Raw genomic sequence first — 14,452 nt, 5'->3', positions numbered from 1 at the left:
GGCATGTGGAGAAATTTACGCTCTGCAGTAACATGACCACTACCTACAGAAGGCTATGCCACTGCTGTATGGGCATCACCTATAAAAAACATTTGATGTGTGCTAGACCCCCATTAAACTACTGAGGATGACAATTCTCTCACAAAGATGAATTTATTGGGCATGGAGACAAAAGAATCGGGCAAACAAAGAGAGAAGATAATGGTCCAAGAATTTGTGATATCCATCTAAGTTTCTTACAGTAGTATCTGAAAGAGAATTTCTAATATATCATACTTACCATGAGAGAAGGCTCAGTTGTACTGCAGGTGTTCCTCAACTCACCCTCTCCCTTCCTAAAGAGTGTTTTGTATTGTTTGGCACATCAGACTGTTAATGAATAGCGAAAATCGGTACACCCACAAAAATACAATAACAATTATTAACACCCTCAACGCAAAAAAGTCACACTTTCTCCCCCAAAAGTCCAAAGTCAAATATAACCTTCTCTGCGTCTGTGAAATCCTTAAATATTAATCAAAATTCATACTCCCAATTGATCCACCTCCATGGAATCACTCCTTCAGTATCCCCGTGTGCCTCAAAAAAACAAGAAACTATACATAGAGCGTTATCCCTATTTCATAAACATCAAATAAACTAAATTCTCAGTGTATATTGTGTTCAAAAAAAGTAAACATTCCATCCAGTGTCCACTTCTATGTGGCTAGATAAAATACTCTTACCCTATATATACTTGTACATAACTTCAAATCTCATTCCATGAATGAGATCCATGAAACCTGATCCTCCAAATACGTCCTTCCGTTCGTAAAGAGTACCTCCGGAGAGAACGTATAATGGTGTTGTATCCTTAAACATATAATAATGTGTGCTCCCCTCTTCAACACCATGAGTGCAACATGAATCCACTCGCCACCACCCTCCAAACCATGCACCCTAACAGACTATACTATCCACTAAGATAGATTAAAAGTGGCTCCCCTTGTCCAGCGCTTCTCCAGCTTCCAATCTCATTAGGTCATCATAACATGGGTCAAGAACAAAGGCCACATAGTATAATATGTATTATTAATGGGTCTATTTATTAAAAATGTGCTTACAGATAAAACTCATTAAAAACACATATATCCTTAGTAGACACTCAATGACAGTATACTGAATGCTGTCATTGTTTTTACCTATATCTTTACCTATATTGTACATTGTCTTTACCTATATTGTACATTCAACATCAGTCCCTAACCCTCAATGGGCGTACAATCTAAGTTCCCTAACTCCCATTTATACATACACATACTAGGGACAATTTAGACAGGGTCCAATTAACCTACCAGCATGTCTTTGGAGTGTGGGAAGAAACCCACGCAGGCACAGGGAGAACATGCAAACTCCAGGCAGGTGGTGCCATGGTTGGGATTTGAGCCAATGACCCTGGTGCTGCCAGGCGGAAGTGCTAACCATTTGGCCACTGTGCTAACTCGCTACAAATCTAAGATTAAATACAATCTCTATGTGTCTAGGTCTTTTGTAGCAAATTGTGTTTATTTAATAAAGCTGTGGCTTGCCATTTCAACACCAATACCTTTGGTGCCGTTATTTGGGCAAGGGCCTACCTTTGGAAGGGGAATGTTTTCTTTTGCATACAGTATGCTTTTATGGTTTTCTGCTTACGAACTAGAATCACTAAAAAATGATTTTAGCACCTTGTTGTCACAAATCATTTGGGCTGTTCTAGAGAAAAAAAAGAGGTCCTGTCCAATATTAGATAGATGTATGTAATAAGCTGGCCCTGGAATGCATGTTATAACAATAGGTTTCCTTTAAGACTTCCCATGTAATGTTGAGCAGTGTTCAGTAGACTATGTGTTTATAGGGGCAGGCAGGGGCAGCAATTTTTGTTTATACTGACACTGGTGTGAATAGGAGGCATCAAGCTGTGAGTGCACCGTTTATGTTTTTACTTTTCATGGTATTATATTAGATTGAAAGAACGGTCCTCTTTTATCCTGCAGTCGCCATGTAATTTGTCCCGTCTTTTCTTCTGACTGGACCTTTAGCCTTCCTGAGGTTTCTGCTCACCTACTTGTCAAGCCCGATTGCCTCAAAACACAGCCAGGGGCCCTCGTGGGTTTCCCAAGTCTGTGTTTTACTGCAGTTTGCAAGATCTGTCTGAAAGTGAAACATCCTTGTACATTCATTACATTCATCACATATCATATATGTATTTTAAAATAGTGGTGTATAGCTGCATTAATTCAACCTTTATATTGGGTTCCAATCGGCTGCACACCAGAAATAAGAAAAAAGAAGATTATGCAATGTAAAGAATGTGAGGAGCTGTCTGATTCATGGAGATATAAAAAGATTGAACTCACTAGTGTATTGCTGATTCTTCGATATTCGATTACAGGCTAGTGTAGTTCTTGACCAAGCTGTATTTCTATATTTGCAGTAGAGAAAGGTGAGGTCAGGTCCTATCTAAGCTGTCAGATAGGTTTATCTGGCTTTATCACGCTGCAAAAAGCTGTGGCAATAGGCTTGCTTGTAGGCACTGGGCTGTTCCTTGCCTCAAAGGATAGCAAAATTGTTCATTCCCCTTTTAACAGGAAGCATGTATGTAGGTGGGGCCTATATTAGGTACCATGTTTGGGAGGAATCACTCTTTTGTGTAATGCCACCCTTGGCTAGGGCCACTATTTTAAAGTGTCACTAAACCCAGGACCCTGCATTCACTATATCTGGTCTCACAGGTCCCTCCATTCACTATATCTGGTCTCCCCGGACCCTGCATTCACTATATCTGGTCTCACAGGTCCCTCCATTCACTATATCTGGTCTCCCCGGACCCTGCATTCACTATATCTGGTCTCCCAGGACCCTGCATTCACTATATCTGGTCTCCCCAGACCCTGCATTCACTATATCTGGTCTCCTCGGACCCTGCATTCACTATATCTGGTCTCCTCGGACCCTGCATTCACTATATCTGGTCTCCCAGGACCCTGCATTCACTATATCTGATCTCCCCGGACCCTGCATTCACTATATCTGGTCTCCCAGGACCCTGCATTCACTATATCTGGTCTCCCAGGACCCTGCATTCACTATATCTGGTCTCCCCGGACCCTGCATTCACTATATCTGGTCTCACAGTTCCCTCCATTCACTATATCTGGTCTCCCCAGACCCTGCATTCACTATATCTGGTCTCCCTGGATCCTGCATTCACTATATCTGGTTTCACAGGACCCTGCATTCACTATATCTGGTCTCCCTGGACCCCGCATTCACTATATCTGGTCTCACAGTTCCCTCCATTCACTATATCTGGTCTCCCCAGACCCTGCATTCACTATATCTGGTCTCCCTGGATCCTGCATTCACTATATCTGGTTTCACAGGACCCTCCATTCTCTATATCTGGTCTCCCCGGACCCTGGATTCACTATATCTGGTCTCCCACAGTACACATACTGTAACATGGAAATGCAATTATTTGCATTGGTTAATCTTGTAGAAGGAGTTTTCATTCTCCCCTGAACGTCCTATGAGGCTGCAGGACCCCTGACCCTCTGCAAGGACAGTGTTGATTGGCCCTGTGCTGATCACATGCACTCTCCCAAGCAAAAAAAAAAAACCTCTCTTGCAATACACACCAAACTGAGCAATCTGCAGCTTGCCCCCAAGGCTCTGTTCACTATATCTGGTTTCCCACAGTACACAGAACATGAAAATGCAATTATTTTATTAAATATAAACTGCTAAATACCTTTTCTCATCAGCAGTTAGAGCAGTCTTGTGACTTCTGTCAGTGTCCAGCCGAGCACTGAGTAAAGATTGTAGGAGGAGTTTTCATTTTGCTCCAGAAGGATGCAGAACCCCTGACCTCTGTATGGACAGTGCTGATTGGCCCTGTGCTGATCACATGCAATCTCCCAAGGAAAAAAAAAAACCTTGCTAGCCATACACACCAAACTGAGCATGTGCAGAGTGACTCCACATGATATGTCTTATCAGGAGATAAAAGGGGGACACTGGAAGAAGGGGAGCATTGGAGAAGACAGGATCATTTTACACAATGCAGCGGATTAACCCCTTAGGTTCCATAGTGAGTATAACAAGCATGCTTTACTGCATATATAGACTGATTTTACTGTTGTAGGTTTGGTAACACGTTAAAGTCCCAGGTTCTATTCCAGCCAGGGCAGCATCCAGGCAAACAGCAACTTCACACATTGATTCCGTAAACACAGTCCATAGGGGTTGCCTTTTTCACATTTTATTGTAGCATTAACTTGGAAGGGTTTAGGGAGCTGTTGAATACTTCACATTAATAACTGGAACAATGAGGACACTCTTCCTTGTAGCAGCTGCTGAACAGTCCCTTAATCAGTGAGACATTAAGTGGACAGCACTGAGGCACCTATAACACTGTCCCAGGCCAGGCAAGCCTTAAACTTTGAGCAGCAGGGATGGTAACAGCAAACAGTTACTGAAATTCTCTCCCCCTATAGGTCCATACTCAGTGTCCTTCCAGCTTGAAATAATTCTCTCTGATTCCAGTAGACACAAGATTTCTTGTGTACTTCAAAGGCAGGTCTTTCCTGGTGCCCCTCTTGGTTCCTGAAAGGGTTTTGTGGGTGAGCAGACCCTGTCAGCAATGGCTGGGATCCTGATGAGCAGGGTGGCCCTTCAGCAATACAGCCATGAAGGCAGTCAGCCCTTTCTGACTGGGATCCTCTCCTCCTGGACAGGAAGCCTAGGCCCTAGACTCCAGACTATTTATACATTCCCCAACCACCATATGGACACGCCTCTCCAGGGATTGGCTGGGGTAACATACATATTCAGGCTGCCTTTCTAGACCATCCACCCACTAGGTTCTGGAAAACCCCAGAAAACAGGGGGAGGGAGTCAGACTAGCAGCCTGCAGAGCCCAGAGCAGCTTAATGCAATCACACAACATACAGGTCTGCTGGTTGCATGAGAGCAAAACTAAATTTGCCTAACCAAAAAACACCTAGCAGCCTGGAAGAAGGGTGATATACACGCAATGTATACTGCACCAATATCTTTGAATATTATATCTTGAATGCATTTGGTGGAAGTAATAGACAAGCTATTCTTTACACTGGTATACAGTAAAACAAAGGAAATTCAATCTCAGTAATTATCAGGTGTGTTACTGGAGGATGGTTTCAGTTAATGGGTTGGATTCCCTTACTGGAATGTACATAGTACAGCCGGTTTCTCTCCTCGGTATAGATTACTGATGTATATGTAATGAAGAAGGAGCCTGCACTGAGTTCTCTCTTGTCACCTGTAACCTGTCCCTGAGCTATATTTTTGGGGTAAGAATAACCCAAAACATTGTATATTACTTAGTCTGAATGAATGTATAGAGTCTACAAACTATGGTATATATATCTGAAAATTGATCAGTTGAGACCCTAAAATGCCAGACGTTGGTATAATGCATGGCAGTGATCAGGACATTGGCATGTCCCGTATGGTGGTGATCAGGACATTGGCATGAGGTATGGTGGTTTCCCTCACAAGCAGGTTCCTGTACCTGACCATTCAATCACCAGAAGTGTGCCAAAATGGTGTGGGTCCCATTATTTTAAAAGGATCCCTCACCCAAGATGGCCTCCAAAACCTCTTCAAGGTTTTGTGTCCAAACAGACTGCTTTCCTTTCTCAGGGCACTGAACAGAATCTCTAATCTCACTAATTCCTTTACGAGCTTCCCCTTCCTCTACAACAATGGCAATACAGGTGGGAAGGCTGGCTGCACCTGCAAGAGACAAATACACAAGCTGCCATTGCTGGCCTCTACTTCTGAATATGGCTAGTTACCTGGAAGTCCTGCTTTTCCAGCAGCTTCAGTACGATTCGTACGATCTCACCGACCTGAAATAAATATGCCAATTACAGTTCTGACATCACATTGACTTTGCTTGCTGCATTCTCATTGCAGGTTGGTTATTGTCATTTAACAACTTCAGGCCTGGACACTTTCACCCCCTTCCTGCCCAGGCCAATTTTCAGCTTTCAGTGCTGTCACACTTTGAATGACAATTGCGCAGACATGCAACACTGTACCAAAAAGACAATTTTATAATGTTTTTCCACACAATTAGAGCTTTCTTTTGGTGGTATTTAATCATCATTGGGTTTTTTATTTTTTGCTATATAAATGAAAAAAACAATTTTTTTGGCTTAGTTTTGTTATAAAAATTTGTAAATATTCTTTCTTCATACATTTAGGCCAAATGTATTCTGCTATAGTCTACAAACTATGGTATATATATATCTGAAAATTGATCAGACCCTAAAATGCCAGACGTTGGTATGATGCATGGCAGTGATCAGGACATTGGCATGAGGTATGGTGGTGGTCAGGACATTGGCATGAGGTATGGTGGTGGTCAGGACATTGGCATGAAGTAAGGTGGTGATCAGGACATTGGCTTGAGGTATGGTGGTGATCAGTACATTGGCATGAAGTATGGTGGTGATCAGGACATTGGCATGAGGTATGGCGGTGATCAGGACATTGGCATGAGGTATGGCGGTGATCAGGACATTGGTATGAGGTATGGTGGTGATCAGAACGCTGGATGCTGGTATGGGTTATATCATTGATCAGGATGTTGGTATGCCGGTGATCAGGACATTGTTACAGTTTATGGCATTGATCCGGACACTGATATGACATATGGGGTGATCAGAACGCTGGTATAAAAAGGGGCAGCAACTTTCAAAAGTCAGCAGAACAGAATAAACATCTCCACAATAGCACATAGCTCAGCTTGAAACATAAAGCAGGCCGTCAAAAATCCAATTAAAACATTCCAGGATCTCCATACCCTGTTAATGAGCAACGTCATAAATGGCTACCTTAAACAGTACTTAGTAAAGGCTGGAAAGTCAGAAACTCTTAATATAGCCTATTACAATTCATCTGGAGGTATACACATCAATCAGACAAAGGTTAGTGACCTACTGTATACTGACATATAGATGAGCTGCCCAGAATAAAGTTTCATACTTTTATCATAATTAATGCTATGATGGCACTAGATTAATAACAAGTGTTCACACAAATTAAAAAGAGAATAACAATCAGTTTGATACCAAAACATGCATGTGCTTTAATGTACAGAAGGTGGATGGATGGTACACATTAATTCTTTTAAGCAACATATACATTCTATCTATATAATGTTTCATTTCATTCTATTCAATAATAGGTTGTTGGAATGAAAAAAGCATGCCATCTGGATATATAGATATCAGTCTAATACTTGGCAATAAGGGAAAATTAAAGAAATTAAAGAACCTTTGCCTCTTGAAATAAAGCTATTATATATCTGTTTTATTCCTATCTGGCGTGGCAGCAAGTTTCACAAACATTTCTTAAGGGTCAGAATTGCTATAGCAGATATGGTAGTTGTGTGTGTTTCTGTTAAAACATGTGATGGCTACCATTTTGTTTGTAAAGGGTTCACTTTGTTAACCGACCCCAGTAGGATCACTCTTAGTTTTGCTAGCTCTTTGTCAGGAAAGGACTCGCCAATAGTGGTGGGACTCACCTGCCTTGTGGGTTTCAGTACCAGGACTGGCCAGCGGGTGCTCTCAACAACCAGAGGCTCACTCTGGCAATTAGCCACCACCTGGAGCTGATTGCAGGTGGTGTATTTAAGGGATGGCCAGACCTGCAGTCAGCGCCTTGTTGTACTGTTCGCTTGGCCCTGGTTTCCTGATCCTGTTACTTCTGTCCTGACTCTGCTTGAACTCTGCTTGTACTGACCTCGGCTAGTCCTGACCACTCTCCCGCCTGCTCCTGGTACTCCGTTTGCCCGTTTGCTACCGACCCGACCTGCCTGACTACTCTTGTATTGTATGTTTGTTATCTGTTGGAGGTTTGGTTTAGTTTGTTTGCACTGTGTTTATGTTTAATTTTGCACTGCGTTTGTATTGTTAGTCTTAATAAATTATATTATTTACTATATCTGAAGCCTGCATTTCCCTGTGTCAGTCCACACACTTCTGGTCATACCCGCATCCCTGACATTACAACAAGGCCATTCCTGACCAGAAGTGGCTGCTCAGGGAAGCCATCTTGGCTTGTTGCTGGGAAGGATGCATCCTGATGAGGTTGTGTATTTGTCGCTGCTGGTCTTTGTTGACAGAGAGTATGCTTATCAGACTCTGAAGGAGTATACCAGGGATCAACTGCTAGAATGTATACGGGTCGCTCATGTTCTAGTAGATCAGGGCACAGAGTTCTCTGAGGTGCAACCTTTGATTCAGGTTTGCGCAGAGTTGGCTTCATCTGGTACCCCTGAAAGCAGGAATGACTTTTTGCCACCATTTAGTGCAGACCAGGTAGAGTCCCTGGTATGGTTATTAGAGGATGATATGGATTGCTTCTTGGAGCATTATGCTGCATGTTCACAACAGGTATTAAGGGATTGTATAAACGCAGTGCAGTCTTTGACTAGACAGGCTTTGTGTAAGCTGAGCTTTGTTCAACCCATACTGCAGACATGGTCAGACTTGTTGCACCCAGCCTCAGTCAGCTTACAACGTCATTCCTCCGCTCAAGGCACTCTTCCTGCATCCCCGACAGCACCCCCAGTGACGGCCCAGTATACTCTGCTAACTACCACATATCAGTCCCCTGCTCCCACTCGCTGCACCTATCCTGCCTTTAACCCTGTAAAGAAGTCCTCTGTAGCAACCTCTCCCTCCTCTGTTCCATCCTCCAGCTCTTCTCTGTCTTCAGCTGCTCCATCCGTTTACAAACCTGCGCTTACTTACAGTGCTCCGGTAACTAAAACCAGGAAAAGGCGAAAATTCTTTCCAACCAATACCATCCTGCCAGTATCCAAACCGGTCAGCCTGCCATCTGAGAACCCACCTTCCGTGGTGCAGCCTGGTGCCTCGGTGCCCACAATTCAGCCTGATGTCTCTACCCAGCCTGATGTCTCTACCCAGCCTGATGTCTCTACCCAGCCTGATGTCTTTACCCAGCATGATGTCTCTACCCAGCCTGATGAACTGATCCAGCCTGATGATCCTATTATGCCAGGTGACTCGGTGCCCGCAGTCTTGCCAGATGACTCGGTGCCCGCAGTCTTGCCAGATGACTCGATGCCCGCTGTCTTGCCAGATGACTCGATGCCCGCTGTTCCGCCAGATGACTCGGCGCCCGCAGTCTTGCCAGATGACTCGGAGCCCGCAGTCTTGCCAGATGACTCGGAGCCCGCAGTCTTGCCAGACGACTCGGTGCCCGCAGTCTTGCCAGATGACTCGGTGCCCGCTGTCGAACTTGACGACCCGATGCCCACTGTTCCGCCAGATGACTTGGTGCCCGCTGTTTTGCCAGATGACCTGGTGCCCGCTGTCTTGCCAGATGACTCGGCGCCCGCAGTCTTGCCAGATGACTCGGCGCCTGCAGTCTTGCCAGATGACTCGGCGCCCGCAGTCTTGCCAGACGACTCGGCGCCCGCAGTCTTGCCAGATGACTCGGTGCCCGCAGTCTTGCCAGACGACTCGATGCCCGCTGTTCCGCCAGATGGCTTGGTGCCCGCTGTCTTGCCAGATGACTCCGTGCCCGCTGTCAAACTTGACGACCCGATGCCCGCTGTTCCGCCAGATGACTTGGTGCCCGCTGTTTTGCCAGATGACCCGGTGCCCGCTGTCTTGCCAGATGACTCCGTGCCCGCAGTCTTGCCAGATGACTCGGGGCCCGCAGTCTTGCCAGATGACTCGGGGCCCGCAGTCTTGCCAGATGACTCGGCGCCCGCTGTCTTGCCAGATGACTTGGTGCCCGCAGTCTTGCCAGATGACTCGGCGCCCACTGTCTTCCCAGATGACTCTGTGCCCGCTGTCGAGCTTAAAGACCCGATGCCCGCTGTTTTGCCAGATGACTTGGTGCCTGCTGTTTTGCCAGATGACTCGGTGCCCGCTGTTTTGCCAGATGGCTCGGTGCCCGCAGTCTTACCAGATGACTCGGAGCCCGCTGTCTTGCCAGATGACTCGGTGCCCGCTGCTCCTCCTGGTGGCCCAGTGCCCGCTGCTCCGCCTGGTGGCCTGGTGCCCAGCCTGATGTGCCTCTGTACGGTGCCCAGCCTGATGTGCCCAGCCTGATGTGCCTCTGTCCGGTGTCCAGCCTGATGTGCCTCTGTCCGGTGTCCAGCCTGATGTGCCTCTGCCCGGTGTCCAGCCTGATGTGCCTCTGCCCGGTGCCCAGCCTGATGTACCAGTCTTTGATATCCCGCCAATTACCGGATCCGGGCGGTGGAACATTTTGCCCATTTAGGACGGTTTGGAGCGTCCTGAGGCCGCTCCTTGAGGGGGGGGGGGTACTGTCAGGAATGGACTCACCAATAAAGGTGGGACTCACCTGCCTTGTGGGTTGCAGTACCAGGACTGGCCAGCGGGTGCTCTCAACAACCAGAGGCTCACTCCGGCAATTAGCCACCACCTGGGGCTGATTGCAGGTGGTGTATTTAAGGGATGGCCAGACCTGCAGTCAGTGCCTTGTTGTACTGTTCGCTTGGCCCTGGTTTCCTGATCCTGTTACTTCTGTCCTGACTCTGCTTGAACTCTGCCTGTACTGACCTCGGCTAGTCCTGACCACTCTCCCGCCTGCTCCTGGTACTCCGTTTGCCCGTTTGCTACCGACCCGACCTGCCTGACTACTCTTGTATTGTATGTTTGTTATCTGTTGGAGGTTTGGTTTAGTTTGTTTGCACTGTGTTTATGTTTAGTTTTGCACTGCGTTTGTATTGTTAGTCCTAATAAATTATATTATTTACTATATCTGAAGCCTGCATTTCCCTGTGTCAGTCCACACACTTCTGGTCATACCCGCATCTCTGACACTCTTAGACTGCTGTCCCGTGAGCTGGAAAAACTGATGGTTTGGCCGGGAGTGCAATCCTCACATTCTGATAGCAGTGATAGGATTGGAGACTGCTGCCGTCACATGGGTTGTTGAGTACAATGTATCCGTTTCAGAATGGTCAATGCATGATGCTTACAAGGATGGTCAGTCCTCTGCATTCCTGTTGGCCAGTTCCCAGCAAATCTTACTGGCAGGCAGTGCTGTCCATTCATTTCCAAATCTGAGTTGTGCTGTACAAGAAACTACAAGAGGCCAGTATGAAAACTTCAATAGATTGGATCAATGCACCAGAAGGGATATGCCAAAACGAATGACCCTTACTTAGAAATAAATTAAATAACCAAAAAGTCAAATACAAAATATAAACTAATATTTATTGAAACAAAAATACCTATATTTCTAAACAAAAATACAGTAATATGAAAAAAAAAAATCTAAAGTGATTAAAAGCAAGACCTAAAAAGACCTCTTTTCTGGTCCTTTTTTTGGGGGGAGTTTTGTTTGAGTTTCTTTTAGATATTAATTTAGCTTTTTCTATATGATTGTTGGTTATTACATTTCTGTCTTAGTAAAGGTCATCTCTTTTGGCATATTCCTACTGGGGCATTGATCAAATCCTTTGATATTCATCCTAGGGGAACTTTTGATTGACCAAAGAGGATGATACACATATTTCTTTTTGAGTACCTTTTGCTGTACAAACCACAGCCCCATGATTGTCTTTCCTAATATTAAAACTTATTGACATAGCCTTTATAATACTTTGAAGCCCATCTCAAGCCTAAACCCATTTTTGGTTTTGGTTAGGGTGAGGAAAGGTTATAACCGCATTTATATTGCTATCTTTGTTCTATTGGGGAGATTTGACCTCACTTCCTGTCCTAATGATTAAATATGAAGTAACGGGGTCTTCCCAGTGGGAGATATAAAACCCGAAAGAGGTTCTCACTTTTTTCCAAATCTACTGTACCCCCATTCAAGAGACTTAACTTCTTGCCTTGGGGACTGCACAAGAAGGCAGATAAAATCTTACACATCTACATAAACCGCAATAAAATAAGTTCTATCCCCTCTCCACTCTGTCAACAAGATTACCTGAAAAAATCTCCTTTCATGTTTTGAATTCTGCCTGTTTGCTGGCTGTCTCTTTCCACAACTTCCGGGATACCCAGCAAGCTTTGCTGTTTCTCCTCTGCTCATTACTCTCAATTTCTCAGGGTGTTTCATTTTTGCTGTCATGCACTTTTTCCCAAGACAAAAGCTGCAGGTACCCCCCCCCCTTCCGATTTACTCCTTGTCTTCGCGCAATACCCACCCTTGTGCATCATCCCTTGTTTCCACTCCCTACCACCCTCCCAGTACTGCCCCTTTTATAGAATACAGAACCAAGTATAATTTGTTTGGTGTTAAGAACCTTTTCTGGAATTCGTTAATGATAACCAGAAAACAGTAAAATAGATCCTCTACAGCCAGCAACAATAGGCCTCCAGCAACAACAGCTCCCCCCCTAAACAAAATATCCCCCCCAGAAACAATATATCCCCCACAACAAAATAAACTGACGTAACCATATATCCACCCCAGCGACAATAGATCCCTGCTAGCAACAATAAATCTCCCAGCAACCAGCATCAATAGACCAGACCCCTCCCTCAACAGTTGATCCCACCTGTAACAATAGATCCACCCCAGCAGCAATAGACCCCTGCAAGCAACAAGATTCTCACAACAGCCAGCATCAATAGACCCCTCCCTCAACAGTTGATCCCTCCCAGTAACTACTGACCCCCCTGAGCAACATAAGACCTCCTCCCCAGCAATAATAGATCCCCCACCAGCAACAATAAATAAACCTTAGTGATGATAGATCCCTCAGCAACTAGCGGCAATAGACCCTCCAGGACACCCCACCCCTTCCCATTACATACATTCAGTACTGGAGGTGCCGGAACTGAGTTCCCGGCATTCCTGCTGAAAATAAGCCCTGGTATGGACTACATATCCCATGGTACCTTGCTGCCTGCAAGCAGTGATTCCTGTACTACACTGGTGGCCAAAATTGTGTATACACCTTACATTTTTACAAACGTTTTCAGTTTAAAGTACTTTTTATATAAAAATCTCTAAAAATGTCATAGCACAAGTGAAATTTAATATAGTAAATGGATGACTTAACAAAACAATCTTTAAATAAGTTCAATTTTGGCTGGAAATGTACCATAATGCATCTTGGCTATTATATAGCATAAACATTATAATTTCAAGTTTGTCACAATGTGTTTTTCCAATAATGTGTTGGATAGCCTTTGGCCTTAACTACTGCCTGACACCTTCTAGGCATTGGCTGTACAAGTCTTTTGACATGCTCTTCTGTGATCAAATGATGCCATGAATTGATTAAATCCTCAATGAGTCCTCGCTTGTTGCTTGGATTCTTGCACGAGACCATGCGTTTCAATCTTGACCACAGATTTTCAATGGGTTTCAAGTCAGGGCTATTTCCAGACCAGGAAAGCAGAGGAATTTTCTTGTCATTGAACCATTTAAGGCATTTAAGAGCTGTATGGCATGCAGCTCCATCCTGTTTAAAAGTAAATTCTGTGCCTTTGTCCGCTAAGTCGCTTATTGCTAGGGTTAACTTTGGTTCCAAGACCTCTTTGATGTATCGCTCTGCATTAATAATGCCATCAATAACCTGCATTCGTCCAACACCATACCAAGACATGCAGCTCCGTGACGCTTTCAGGGTGTTTCATTTTTGCTGTCATGCACTCAGGAAGGCATTCTTCGCCTGACCTTCTTCACACGTATCGAACACCATCGCTTCCGAAAATAGAAATTCGTGTTTCATCACTCCAAATAATTTTTATCCAATCTTCTGGTGTCCAATTTTGATGTTTCTTGGCCCATTCAACTCTTTTCTTTCTTTGTTGGCAGTTCAAAAATGTTTTTTTTTTCTTGGTATTCAAGCTCTTAATCCAGCAGCAACAAGTCGACTTCTTACTGTTCAGTCAGACACTGACAGTCCTCCATCTGACAACACCTTGTTGATATCCTTGGCATAGGATTTTCTATTTTGCAAAGCAAGTCTTGCAATTTTTCTGTCAGTTTTGGGTGTTGCAGCTTTAGCTTTTTTCCTTCCTCTGACTTGCTGTGTTTAGATACTTTTGGTGTTCGTAAATCGTGCACACAGCTTCTGGACTCCAGATGCAGAAACTCCTTGACCCATTTTCCTGGCAATTTTGCGAAAACTATAACCTTCATTTCTTAATGTTATTGCTGTTGCTCTTTTCTTTGGTAACAAGTCTGACCTTTTAATTGTTGGCATCATTCATTTCTACAAATATAGTTATTTAGGTACATTTTAGGTCAAAACAGCACAATATTATTTTAATTTATTTAATTATTCTAATATAATTTAAAAAATGCATAAAATGGAAAATAGGTTCCTAAGATCTATATAAAATTGCAGGCATTGCAACTAGAATCTCTGTAATGCAACATAATGCTTTATCCTGACCAGATATTA

The sequence above is a fragment of the Staurois parvus genome, unplaced genomic scaffold (assembly GCF_062004578.1).
Source record: "Staurois parvus isolate SC_StPar_1 unplaced genomic scaffold, SC_StPar_1.0 ptg000388l, whole genome shotgun sequence".
NCBI classification, from domain to species: Eukaryota; Metazoa; Chordata; class Amphibia; order Anura; family Ranidae; genus Staurois; species Staurois parvus.
The sequence above is the reverse complement of the archived record's forward strand: the minus strand, read 5'-3'. Positions refer to the sequence as shown.